At 43.0% G+C, this 12348-nt stretch overlaps 1 protein-coding gene across 1 annotated transcript in view; it reads left to right on the top strand.

The window, feature by feature from the left end:
• Positions 1-10269, top strand: part of LOC113437475 (mitochondrial peptide methionine sulfoxide reductase-like) — an 82860-nt gene extending 72591 nt beyond the window's left edge. Inside the window, exon 7 of the mRNA XM_087939737.1 lies at positions 7342-10269. The gene's annotated coding sequence lies outside the window, so the exon portion shown is untranslated. The remainder of the gene's footprint in view (positions 1-7341) is intronic.
• The last annotated feature ends 2079 nt before the right edge of the window (positions 10270-12348 follow it).

Raw genomic sequence — 12348 nt, 5'->3', positions numbered from 1 at the left:
ACATTGCTATAGTCTGAATAAACACAGCCAGAAAGCAAAGACCCAATGCACGAAGAAGCCAACCTCTTCTCTCCATCAGCTAAAAAAAGTCCCTTGAGTGGGTGGGTAGCTCAACAGGAGTTGATAAAAGACGCTCTCTTCCCTGCCTCGAGTTGAAGCAGGTGGGGTCTCCGCATGTCCTGTGCACGGGCAGCAGGAAACTCATTTGGGGGGGTGAGCTGCATCTCATGGGGGCTTTGTCATCTTCATGTGCCGTAGCAAAAGCAAGGAACTGAAACCAGCAAGGTAAATATGACACACACCAGGCAGGATCCTTCAGATGTTCTCCTTCCTGCCTCGACATCTAATGTATAATCAACTGGAACTCCTCTGTGCTCCCAGGGCAGGTCAGGGGAGAACACCCTTTGGATTGCCCTCCCTCCCCCGAGAGCAGGCTGAATCATACCTAGAGTCCTTCCCTGCCTTGACCCCCACCACCCACTTCTGACCTTCGCTGTGCCCACTGCTGAAACTATAAACCCGGATAGATTTCCACTCTTGCAAACCTCAACAGGAAACCGGTCCCCCACCCCTGCTCTGAAGCAACAGCTTCCACACTTACAGGCAGAGGAAGTCGGCCAGGTGCTGGGTGGGTGGATGAGCAGCGTATTTTGCATCACAAGCTGTGCCAAGAGCCGCTGAGGCTAGAAGTAGAAACCTACCCGTCTGGGCACACCTGCTTCGTGCGATGAGACTCCGAGGCTGTGGGCAGCAAAGAGTCTTCCAAGTGGCCAAAGACGACAGGCAGCAGTCCTCGACTTAAGACCACAGTCTCCATATCAGCTGTAACTGTCTTAGTTGTTTGTGAAAAAAAAAATCTGGCTGTCATTTTGCTCCTCGCCCATCAGGTCGGGAAAGTCTAATATCTGCTGTTTTGTCAGAACTCTTTGCAGGCCCCGTACTAACTCCTCAAGATTATTGGAAATGGAGGTGGGGGGGTAGTTTTACTTACAGATCTCTTGCCAGCAAAGTGCTCCTCAATTCTTGGTTGGTTTAGTTTTAGGTTTAGTTTAGTTTAGTTTAGTTTAGTTTATTGTCATTGCACCTCGTACAATGAAATCAAACACCAACTTTAGTGCACATCATGACCATGAAAATAAACACAAGCACACATCCTTCACCCTCCATACATTGAACCAAAAAACCCCAACACCACACCAACACTGCACTACACAGTAGAATTCAACAGAGTTACTGCCCTGGGATAGAAGCTGTTTTTCAGCCTATTTGTCATTGTTTTTATTATTCTGTACCGTCTGCCAGATGGTAATAGTTCAAAAAAAGTTTTGAACTATACACACACACACACACACACACACACACACAATTTTGCAGTCTTCACTGGTGGGAGAGATGCTGGGCTGGTGCCATGGCGCTTCTTTCTTTTTCCCATGCCTTGTTACTCCCCAGCAAAACAAAAACTTTTGTCTGCGTTTTGGTCTACATTGTTATCTTCTCCCCAAAATCTTATTTCAATAAAAAGGAGTACTAAGAGTTGATAAAATAAGATAAAACCAAGAGGAGCTGCTGCAGCATGCTCCGGCAGTAGCCGGCTTTCCCTGGCTCTCGACTTAAGACCACGGTTGAGCCCAAAATGTCTGTGGCTAAAGGAGACAGTTGTGAAGTGAAATTTGACCCGTGTTACTAGTTTTCTTGCCGCCATCATTCAGTGAATCACTGCAGGGGTTTTAAGTTAGTAACATGGTTTTTGTTTTTAAATGTAATCACTGTTTGTTTTTGTTTCAAATTTCAGCATTCTAAACATGCAAAAAAAAAAAAAAACCCCAAACCCAAAGTAAAAAGAAACAGGAAAAAAAATTGCCAAGTTGTCAGTTGCCAAGCATCCGAATTTTGATTATGTGACCATGGGGGGGCTGCTACAGTTGTGAGTGTGACAAACGGCCATAAGTCAATTTTTCAGCGCTGTTGGGGAGTTTGAATGGTCACTGGTGAATTGTTGTAAGTCAAAAACAACCCATACCTTCAATCGGGGAGGGTTATAACCTGGTTCTGTCTCTGCTGAAACTTTGGCTCTGTTCATACATCATGATTTTCGTTATTGAATTAGCCCACTTCCTGGGTTTGTACCGGGGTGGGATTCAACTGGTGTTACTACTGGTTCGATGACTATGTTTTCCTGCGTGCATGTGGAAAAAAACCTTAAGCTGTGCTGCCCGGACAGCTAAAAAGCGCTGTGCGTGGGTGCGCAGCATTTGAAAAACCACTTTTTTCCTGCTTTTTCAACCTCAGCTGTGCCAGGCAAAGCAGCTGAAGTTGAAAAAGCAGGAAATAAAGGACAGGTAAGAGCCCGGGTGGGCAGGTGGGCCAAACAGCAGCAGACACAGAACCGGTTCATTGTCTGCTATTCTTCAGAGCTACCGGTTCTATAGAGCCAGGCAGAACCGGTAGTATCCCACCCCTGGTTTGTACATTAGCCCAAACCATGAAGTTGCTGAGAATGAAAAACTTACTAAGCTCCACAACAACAACAAAAATGACAACCTTACCAGGATGAGGACATAATGCAAACACAGCACTGAGGTCTTCGAACTGGTTGACTTTTTTATTTTTTTATTTATTTATCAAGCATGCATTTGATAATATATGTAAGTATAAACATGATTATTAATACATGAAATAGATCAGTGATGGGATTCAGAAAATTTTACTACCGGTTCTGTGGGCGTGGCAAGAGAAGGATACTGCAAAATCTCCAGTCAGAGGTGGGATTTGTCGGTTCTCTGAACTACTCAAAATTTCCGCTACCGGTTCTCCAGAACAGGTCAGAACCTGCTGAATACCACCTCTGACATAGATATCAATAAAAGGGAACCTTAAGACAAGAACGGTAGGCACGGTGGTGTGCTGAACAAAATTTCAGGAAAGGCTCAAACACACGCACCCCTTGTTATTATGGAAGGAAAAATGGAATATTTTTGTTGGCTGGTAGTCAGACCTTTGTGGCTGGCTAAGGAATTCTGGGAGTTGAAGTCCACACATCCTAAAAAGGGCTAAGGTTGAGAACAAGGGTGTCAAACTCAAGGCCCTCAGGCCATATCCTCTCCAGGGGTGCTTAGATCTGGCCTGCAGGGGCCCCCTGGAAACAGCAAAGGCCCGCGGTGCATCTGTGAGCAAAAACAGAGCTTGGAAAGGCAGCGTGTGCAGTGGTGGTATTGTACTGGTTCAGCCCGGTTCTGCCGAGCCAGTAGCGGCGATGAGCAGCAGAGACGGAACCAGTTCTCTCCACCGCTCTGCTGTTGGGTCCACCTGGGCTCCCATACTCACCGTTATCCCCTGCTTTTGAAGTGCAGGTGCTTTGCACATCACAGCAGATCGCTGTGCGGTAGCTGCTAATGTGACCGGGTGACTACAGGCTTGCAGGAGGTGAGTTGGAACGCCTCTGCGCTTGCGCAAACGCCTCTATGCCTGCGCAAAGTGTGCCCACCAAGCCACGCCCACCAAACTGGTGGTAAAACTTTTTGAATTCCACCACTGAGTGTGTGGCCTTTCGCTGGCAGAGGGTTGCAGGAAGCCGTCACAGCCAGAAACAGAGCTCAGGAATCTGTTTTCACTGGCAGAGCCTTCAGGCCACCACAGGCGCCCCCGACACGAGCGATGTCGAGCTGACCACGCCCCCCCTTGCCCCCCCACCAAGGTCAAACACAACCCTGATGCGGCCCTCAATGTAATCGAGTTTGACGCCCTTGGCCTAGAAGGCGGCAGTGGTAAACTTCCATATTGTTGCCATGAAAACAACAGGGCTGGTCCATAAAATCAGCAGGAGCTGGCGGGTGGGTTGTGTTTTGGTTTTTCTTAAGGGCATTGAATGTAGGCACTCCTGGCTGTAGAGCTTTGGATCAGGGGTCTCCAACCTTGGCAACTTTAAGACTTGTGGACTTCAACTCCCAGAATTCCTCAGCCAGCAAAGCTTTATAGTCGATATATTTAGAGCAGGGGTCTCCAACCTTGGCAACTTTGTTGGCTGAGGAATTCTGGGAGCTGAAGTCCATAAGTCTTAAAGTTGCCAAGGTTGGAGACCCCTGCTTTAGACCCAGCTCTGCTCCTTCTGCTGCAGAGGCACCATCGGCTCTCATCCCTCCAGCTTCCAATTCCTGGCTGTTTCATGATAGCTTTCCTGCAGTTTGTCTCTGACACACACACACGCTGTACAATGCTGGTGCACTGCTTCCCGAAGAATACAGCTGTGTGTTCTTTCTCTTCAAGACATTGCATGACCTTTTTCGGGAAGATCCATCTGCAGCCTCTTTCCATTTCTTCCAATATCTGCCTCTATCCTCGACCTTCCACTAGAGGCCTCCCTATTAAAAGCATTGGGAATTCGGAAATTCTCTTTCTTTTGTAGCTTTCTGGGTGAGAAACCAATATGGTTAGACATTCCTGGAGATTTTCAATCATCCAGGTCATGGTTGTCCGAAAGGTGCTTTTCCAACAGGCAACTGGACTTTCTTGTTTGGTTGGGTTTTTTTTTTTCCCTTTGAGTCCGAGAGTTCTGAACTAAAGAAGCTTCTTGGATGAGAAGCGAGATCTTTTCAAAGGAATAAAACCAAGGAAGTCCAGTTGCTTTTTCGAAAAGCACCTTAAGGAGAATGTGTTTTAAGGTTTTAGGCTACGATTGGGGAGACCTAGTGGAAACTCACTGAGTGACTTGGAGATAGTTCTTCTCTCTCTCAGCTAAACCTATCCAGGGGACTAGTTGGAGGGGTGTGATGAAGAAAAAAAATATTTTGCAAAAAAAAAAACCCACACCCATTTGTTAGAATGATAATGACAACACAAATGTGTATTTCATGAAACATGAAACTCAATCAACTGAACACTTAAAATGTATCACAAATATTATTGAACAGCACTGATGGTTGATATGGGTTGCTGCCAGCATCCTAGGTATCCTCCCTCCTCTTCCTCTTCCTCCTCCTCCTCCTCCTCCTCCTCCTCCTTATTGCTGTTGTTGTTTTGCTGCATTTGAATACACAGAGAGCTTTGGCCAGGGGAAGAAAAGGCACAGAGGCAGAGAAATGACCACCACCCCAAAATGGAATTATTTTATTCATTTGATTTGATTTGTCAATCGCTTACAAGATAATAGGTATAAGTATAAGCATGAGTAAGAATACAGGAAATATGTACGAATAAATGGGGACAATAGCACAGGGACAGTAGGCACGATTGTGCACTTATGCACGCCCCTTACAGACCTCTTAAGAATGGGGTGAGGTCAATTAAATTGGGAACTTATAGGGAATTGGGATCATGCTTTTAAATTCTCCAGCAGTTTTCATTGAACCCGTTCTTGTTCCAAAACTGGCAGTTTCTGACGATTAGATACTGTGTATTTCAAAAACTGGAGTTTGGATATTCTTATTCTTCCCATTTTACTTAGTTTCTGTATCGGTTGAAGTTACTCAATGTTTCTTGCACACAATTATTGCTTGTATCCTGCCTAGCAGAGAATTGGAGAGTTGGTTCTGGTGCAGTGCTTAAAGAGCTGGCTTAGAAACCAGGAGACTGTGAGATCTAGTCCCGCCATAGGCATGAAGCCACTGGCTGACTTTAGGCCAGTCCTTCTCTTTCAGCCCAACCCATCTCACAGGGTTGTTGTTGTTGCTATGGGGAAAACAGGAAGAAGGAGTGTGAGATATGTCCGCTGCCTTGAGTTACTCATAAAACAATAAACACAGGATAAAATTTTAATAAATAAGGAATAAATAAAATTAAGTCTCCTGCTAGATCTAAGAAAACATGGTAATGTTGTATTTGGGTGTGTAAAAAAGGTGGTCGTACATCAAAAGTGGTTAATACCATTTAGAATTTTGGCCTTCATGTGACAATACCGACAATACTGCTACCCTTCAAAAAGACCTCGACTATGTATCAGAATGGTCAAACAAATGGCAACTTCAAATCTCAACAAATAAATGCTCTGTCTTACATATTGGCAAAAAAAAAATCAGAAAATAAAATACAATCTGAATAGTCAAGACCTTCTTGATGATCCAAACTCTGTCAAGGACCTTGGAGTGCTCATCTCTAATGATCTAAGTGCTAGAGCCCACTGTAACTACATAGCCAAAAAGGCATTAAGAGTTGTTAGCCTAATCCTGCGTAGCTTTTTCTCTGGTAATATCACACTACTAACCAGAGCATACAAAACATTTGCTAGACCAATACTTGAATACAGCTCATCAGTGTGGAACCCACATTACATATCTGATATTAATACAGTTGAGAAAGTCCAGAAATATTTCACAAGAGGAGTTCTCCACTCCTCTACTTGTTGCAAAAATACCTTATGCCACCAGATTTGAAATTCTAGACCTAGACAACCTAGAACTACGCCACCTTCGGCCTGATCTAAGTATAGTACATAAAATTATATATTGCAATGTCCTACCTGTCAATGAATACTTCAGCTTCAACCATAACAATACAAGAGCATACAATAGATACAAACTCAAGGTAAACCGCACCAAACTTCTTTTCAGGAAATACGATTTTAGCAACAAAGTGGTCAATGTCTGGAATACTCTACCTGACTGTGGTTTCTTCCCCAAACCCCAAAAACTTTAACCTTAGACTGTCTACTATTGACCTCATTCCTTTCCTAAGAGATCTGTAGGGGGCGTGCATAAGCGCACCAACGTGCCTACCATCCCTGTCCTATTTTTCTTATATGCATCCATTTCATGTATTCATAACTATGTGTATTCTTATACCTGTTATCTTATAATTGCTTGTCAAAATTAAATAAATAAATAAAATAATCACCCGGACTTCCATTCAATAAAGGTCTAATGCTTTGAAATTGCTGATTGCTATAAAAGGGGGGAAAATAATGTCTTTGCCATTCGTTTTCTTTCTCTCCATCCACCTACCAGCCTGTCTGTCCATCCACTGCTATACATTTGGCAAGGCACTGTTTGCCTACTGCATGGAGCCCCCTTTGAGGGGTGACATTCCTCTGGTCTCCTTGTAGCTTTGGCTGTCTGGAATATGGGTTCCAGATGGAAGAACAGACTTCTTGGAGTCAGGCAGATGCCAGAGCATTAGAGTCAGCCAAGCTGTTCTTTTCCAGGTGGAGGTTCTCAAACTCCCTTTGCCCTTAAATAAACCTTTCTTGGGCTGCTTTACAAAAATGCAAGTTATCATGTTTGAAGTGTTGTCAAACAAAGGCTATCATTCCCTTCCCCTTTGTGATGGCCTGGGATAATTGTTTAGGTACCAGGATCAAGCAGAGCCCTGGCTAACATCTGATTCTTCTTTTTTTTCTTCTCCATTTGCAAGGAAAACGTGAACTGAACCAAAGAAGCTTCTTGGATGAAAAGCAAAATGTTTTCAAAGAAAAAAAAAACCAAGAAAGTCCAGAAAAAGCACCTTTGGAATAACCATGACCTGCATGACCCAGAATCTCCATAGACAGCAAGAAAAACATGTACTTTCTAACTATATGATAGGAGAAATTCTCCTAACATTATTGTCAATTTCAAAGTTAAACGATTGAAAATATTTTTTAAATGAAAAGCTTTACCAAGAGCGTAAAAAATGAATGCAAACCAATTAAGAATTAAAACAGCAAAAAAAGGAAGGAGAAAAAAGTGCAGAAGGAAAGAATAAAAATAAATAGAACAGAAGAAGCTTCTGGTTTCTTTGCAGCAAATATATGTACAATGACAGAATGATCCCTTACTCTTCAAAGTTAAAAGAGTTTTCAGGTGGATTTCTCCCACTCCGTCTGGGAGAATTCCACTTTTCTTTTCTTTTTTCAATTCGATACTGACCAAGAGAGAGAAAGCAGAAGAGCTTCCACAGTCCTGTCTCTGGAGTATAGGATTCTAAAACGAGCCAGGGAATTGGTTCACCTAGTTTAGTCTTATCCAGAAACAGACAATTGGAAAAAAGGATAAATGTACCGATGAAGAAGTAAATTGTAGCCTTCCAGGGCCACCTGCTACATCTGACTTTCAGATTCTTTTAAACATGTTTTAATTGGAAATGGATATGTTGCAAATGAAAGCATCAGTTCTTGGCCTCATCTTTATTTACAAGATGCCTCTGGGGCCCTCCTTGGCCTGATAGGCATCCTTAGAACATAAAACTGGTGGGCAGATGGAGACCATGGCTTTGTTTGAAGTCTGTCCACCTGCTCAAGGATGCATCCAGGTGGAAGGGAACAAAGGATGGTTCAGGGCAATTCTCCCCTTCCATTTAAACATCTGGCCTGATAAAGAACTGAAGGGAAAGAGTCAAAAGAATATTGTGCTGGATGAATTTCCATTGAGGGACCCACTCAACTTCTGATTGTTTTGTCCAGGATCGTTTCAGTCTCTGAGAAAAGGCATTTCTTAAAACAATTGGCTGTGCCCAAAATACTAAAGGGGGAGGCAGGCACTGATTTGCATCTTTAAGGCATTTAGCAGTTTCATGTCTCCTTCCTGTTGTGATCACATCTGCATCTTTTTGCACCAGGGCAACTGTTTTTAAATGGCTTATAACATCTCCTGCTGGGCATCTCAGGCTGAACAGGAAAACAAGGATGGGGGCTGAGCAAATTGGCCACTGATGGGCAATTGTCTACTTAACCCTCCAGCCCTGACCATCCCAGATGGTGAAAAGGACTTTAGCAGTTGCTAAAATCCCTCCTGTAGACTTCAGATAAATGGCTGGCACTCCCTCCTTATCAGCTCATTAAAAATCCCAGTCTCACCTAAGGATGATCCTCATAGTTTGTAGATAAGAATGGTGTTGTGTGTGCTTTTTGCAGGGAGGGGAAATGCTGATAATGGACACTTTGGGTTGCATTTTTGTCTATTTGATCTCAAAGTGTCATTCAACAACTGGCACCCGGGTGTAAGAGCCAGGAATCCAAGGTTGTTGACTGTAATCCATTCAGTTTTGTTGACATCCCAAGTTCTTACACCATTCCTTTATCTTCAGACTCAAACTCATCTGGGATTAGTTGAAGGAGAGTAGCAATTAATTTTTTTTTTTTTTCACATTCCCATCATTCTGCTTCCGTGTCTCTTAGCCATCTGAGGCTAATCCCATGGCGGCGAGAGGCAGTGCTCATTTTCTTCTTTTACAATCCGTCCTCCCCATTCCCCTCCCTCCCCGATCCCCCAGGTATACCTGAAGGAAATGCAAAGTTTCACCTGCGCAATATGTGTTTGGAGTCATATTAAAAAACAATTACTACCAACCTGCCTTCCATCAAGGACCTGAATACTGCATGAGTCAAAGAGAGGGCTGTGAAAATATCTACAGACCCCTCACATCCCGGACATAAACCGTTTCAACACCTTCCCTCAAAACAACGCTATAGAGCACTGCACACCAGAACAACTAGACACAAGGACAGTTTTTCCCCAAAAGCCGTCACTCTGCTAAACAAATAATTCCCTCAACACTGTCCAAATATTTACAAAGTCTGCACTACTATTACTATTAATCTTCTCATCACTTTTTATCACCCATCCCCTGTGATCGTATGACTGTAACTTATCCTTGCAATTTATATTGACTGTTTCCTAGTATGATTTGATTGCTTACTTGTACACTATGACTATCATTAAGTGTTATATCTTGTTTCTTGACAAATGTATCTTTTCTTATGTACACTGAGAGCATTTGCACCAAGACAAATTCCTTGTGTGTCCAATCACACTTAGCCAATAAAGAATTCATTCATTCATTCATTTGGCCTCACAATCAAAGTAATAAATTATAATACCAATACAGGTAATCCTTGACTTACAACCATTTGTTTAGTGACCATTCTAAATTACAATGGCGCTGAAAAAAATGACTTATGATGGTTTTTCACACTTACAGCCATTCCCGTTTTCAAGTGATCAGAATTTGGATGCTTGCCAAATGGCATATATTTATGATGGGCTCATGTGATCATCTTTTATGGCTTCTGAAAAGCAAAGTCAATGGGGAAGCCAAGTTAATTATTAAAGCTAATTATTAAACCTGCAATGATTCACTTAACAACTGTGGCAAGAAGGGTCATAAAATGGGGTGAAACTTAACAATTGTTTTGCTTAACAATAGAAACTGTTGTTTTGCTTAGAAATAAAAATTTCAGGCTCAATTGCAATCATAAGTCAAGGACTACCTATATTGAAAAATGTTTTGAGAGAGGAGTATGCACTTGAAATAGGTCACATTTTGTTATATTGGGGTTTTCTTGATATAAATTAATTTCATTCATTTGTCTCATGTTTATCATTTTACTTTATTAATCAAATTTACATGGCTGCTTATCTCAATGGAAGTGACTCTGGACGGTGTAGGTCAGTCTTTGAATGCAGGTGGGAAGTGTAGTTCTTTTTAATATCAACACCTTGCAACTAGAAAAGGGGTACAAACAGAGTGAGGCTCTTGCTCTCTGATGGGCTAGATGTTTACGTGTGGGGATCTTTGCAAAAGAAAACAAAATACCGGAGGACCATGCAATCCTCCATCGACAGCCTAAAATGATTCAAACAATTCCTCACAACTCTAAATGATTTTGCTCCAAAACAGGATAAAGATTTTAAGATCGAATGTTTCTGCTGCAGATAATAACCACACCTCAGCAGCTTGTCCAGCAGCTCACATCTGGCTGAAGGCTTATGCAGCAGTGAGTCCCTCATCTAAGGTTTGATTAAGCTCTGAAGATACTTCTGCAATTCTTTTTTTGGTTCCATCTTCCTTTTCCTCTGCTGTAGAAGAGTGCAGGTGTGATGCAGTCAAGGGTAGCCCCAGGGATGAAGGTTAGAGAAGTCAAAGGCACATGTTATTCTGCTGCTGCTCCTCCATGGTGCTACCAGGCCACCGGATTGATCTAATGTGATTGGGATTGAAGGTCTTCTCCTTGGTTTGGGCAATGAGTTATGGAAGTTCCAGATGAAGAGTTTCTTGTGGTTCCCGTCTTGTGCTGCTTGGAATCTGCCATTACACTGCACTTTGGTGTGGCCCTCTATGCAACACAGGTGTTTTAGTTCTACACAATGATGACCTTATTTATCAAAGAATGGCAGCAAGGTATTGTAGGAATCCCCCCCTCCCCTCCTAGAAGAAGGAAATGTTTTGGGAAATGTTAAAAAGACAGGATAGAATATTTCCCCTAAATGAGAAATGGGAAAAATCTTAAAGGGAGGCAAAAACCAGCCCCCGTTTCCCTGCCCCAAGCAGAAACTTGAGGAGGCCAGCTTTTAGAAATGGAGATTTGGTAATCCATTCAGAAAGACTGGGTCGAGACAGAAACTGGGTCAAGACAGATAAGCAACAAACAGAAGGTTGACAAAATTAACCCAAAAACCTAGGATTTGCATTTCCCTATAGAGCCTATAGAGCCAGCCATGACCTCTACATGACCCCACGGGAATCCAGACACCACTCTAAACTCCATTTTGTCAGCTGCCACAGAACCACAAACCCTGGTAGTTCTCTTCACCAATAAATGGATCCTCTTTCCAATCAGGCGTCCAGCCTCCAGTCTCTCTCCTGGCTTACAACTGGACCTAGATATTTCTTCCAACAGTACCATAACCACAGACAAAAAGAACCACATCTTTGGCTGGTATTTTGGGAAAAGGAGTTCTAACTGGAAGCCTGTGCCCAGCAAGGTAAGGTTTTGTAAACCATAGTTGTGAAGTTAGCACCCACCCCTCTCCTAGAAAAATAAAATATCCTAGGAAATATTAAAAAGGCAGAATATTTCCCCTAAAAAGAGAAGTAGAAACTCAGAAGCAGAAACTCACCTCAGAAGCTCACCCCCATCTTTGTTAATGGGCGAGCCATTAAGGCCAGGGCCAGAGTATTCTACATAACAAAGGCCTCTGCCCATCTCACCACCTGGCCTGGGAAGAATGCATCAGCCAGCACTCAGGTGAAGCCATGTCGTCCAGACAAAACCTACAAAGTTAGCTAAGATCCCCGCCCCTTGGGAGTCTGACAGCTAATGGGATACATTTCTTGCACAGGAACAGGAAACACTAAGGTGGGGCCCAACAATGGGTATAAAACTAAGGGTCTCTCAGCATCTTGCCCCTTTTCCTTCTTTTCCTTCACCCAACATCTTGAAGCATGTGATCGTCCTTTTCACTCTGGAGCTCCAAGCCATGTGGTCCTGCTGTCCACCATTAAACCACCTTTCCAAACAGCCTCCACGTTTCCAGTGTCTTTTTCCCCACTTGGAACTGAACCCAGAAGGATATTTCTTCCAATAGTTGATACAGCCAAAATATTTAATTCTTGTAGAAATGTATTTACAATATTTCTTACTCGGCCCAATGTGCCAATAAC

The sequence above is a fragment of the Pseudonaja textilis genome, chromosome 10 (assembly GCF_049901715.1).
Source record: "Pseudonaja textilis isolate UNSWEBS1 chromosome 10, rPseTex1.2, whole genome shotgun sequence".
NCBI lineage: Eukaryota > Metazoa > Chordata > Lepidosauria > Squamata > Elapidae > Pseudonaja > Pseudonaja textilis.
This window is presented reverse-complemented; position numbering and strand designations above follow the sequence as displayed.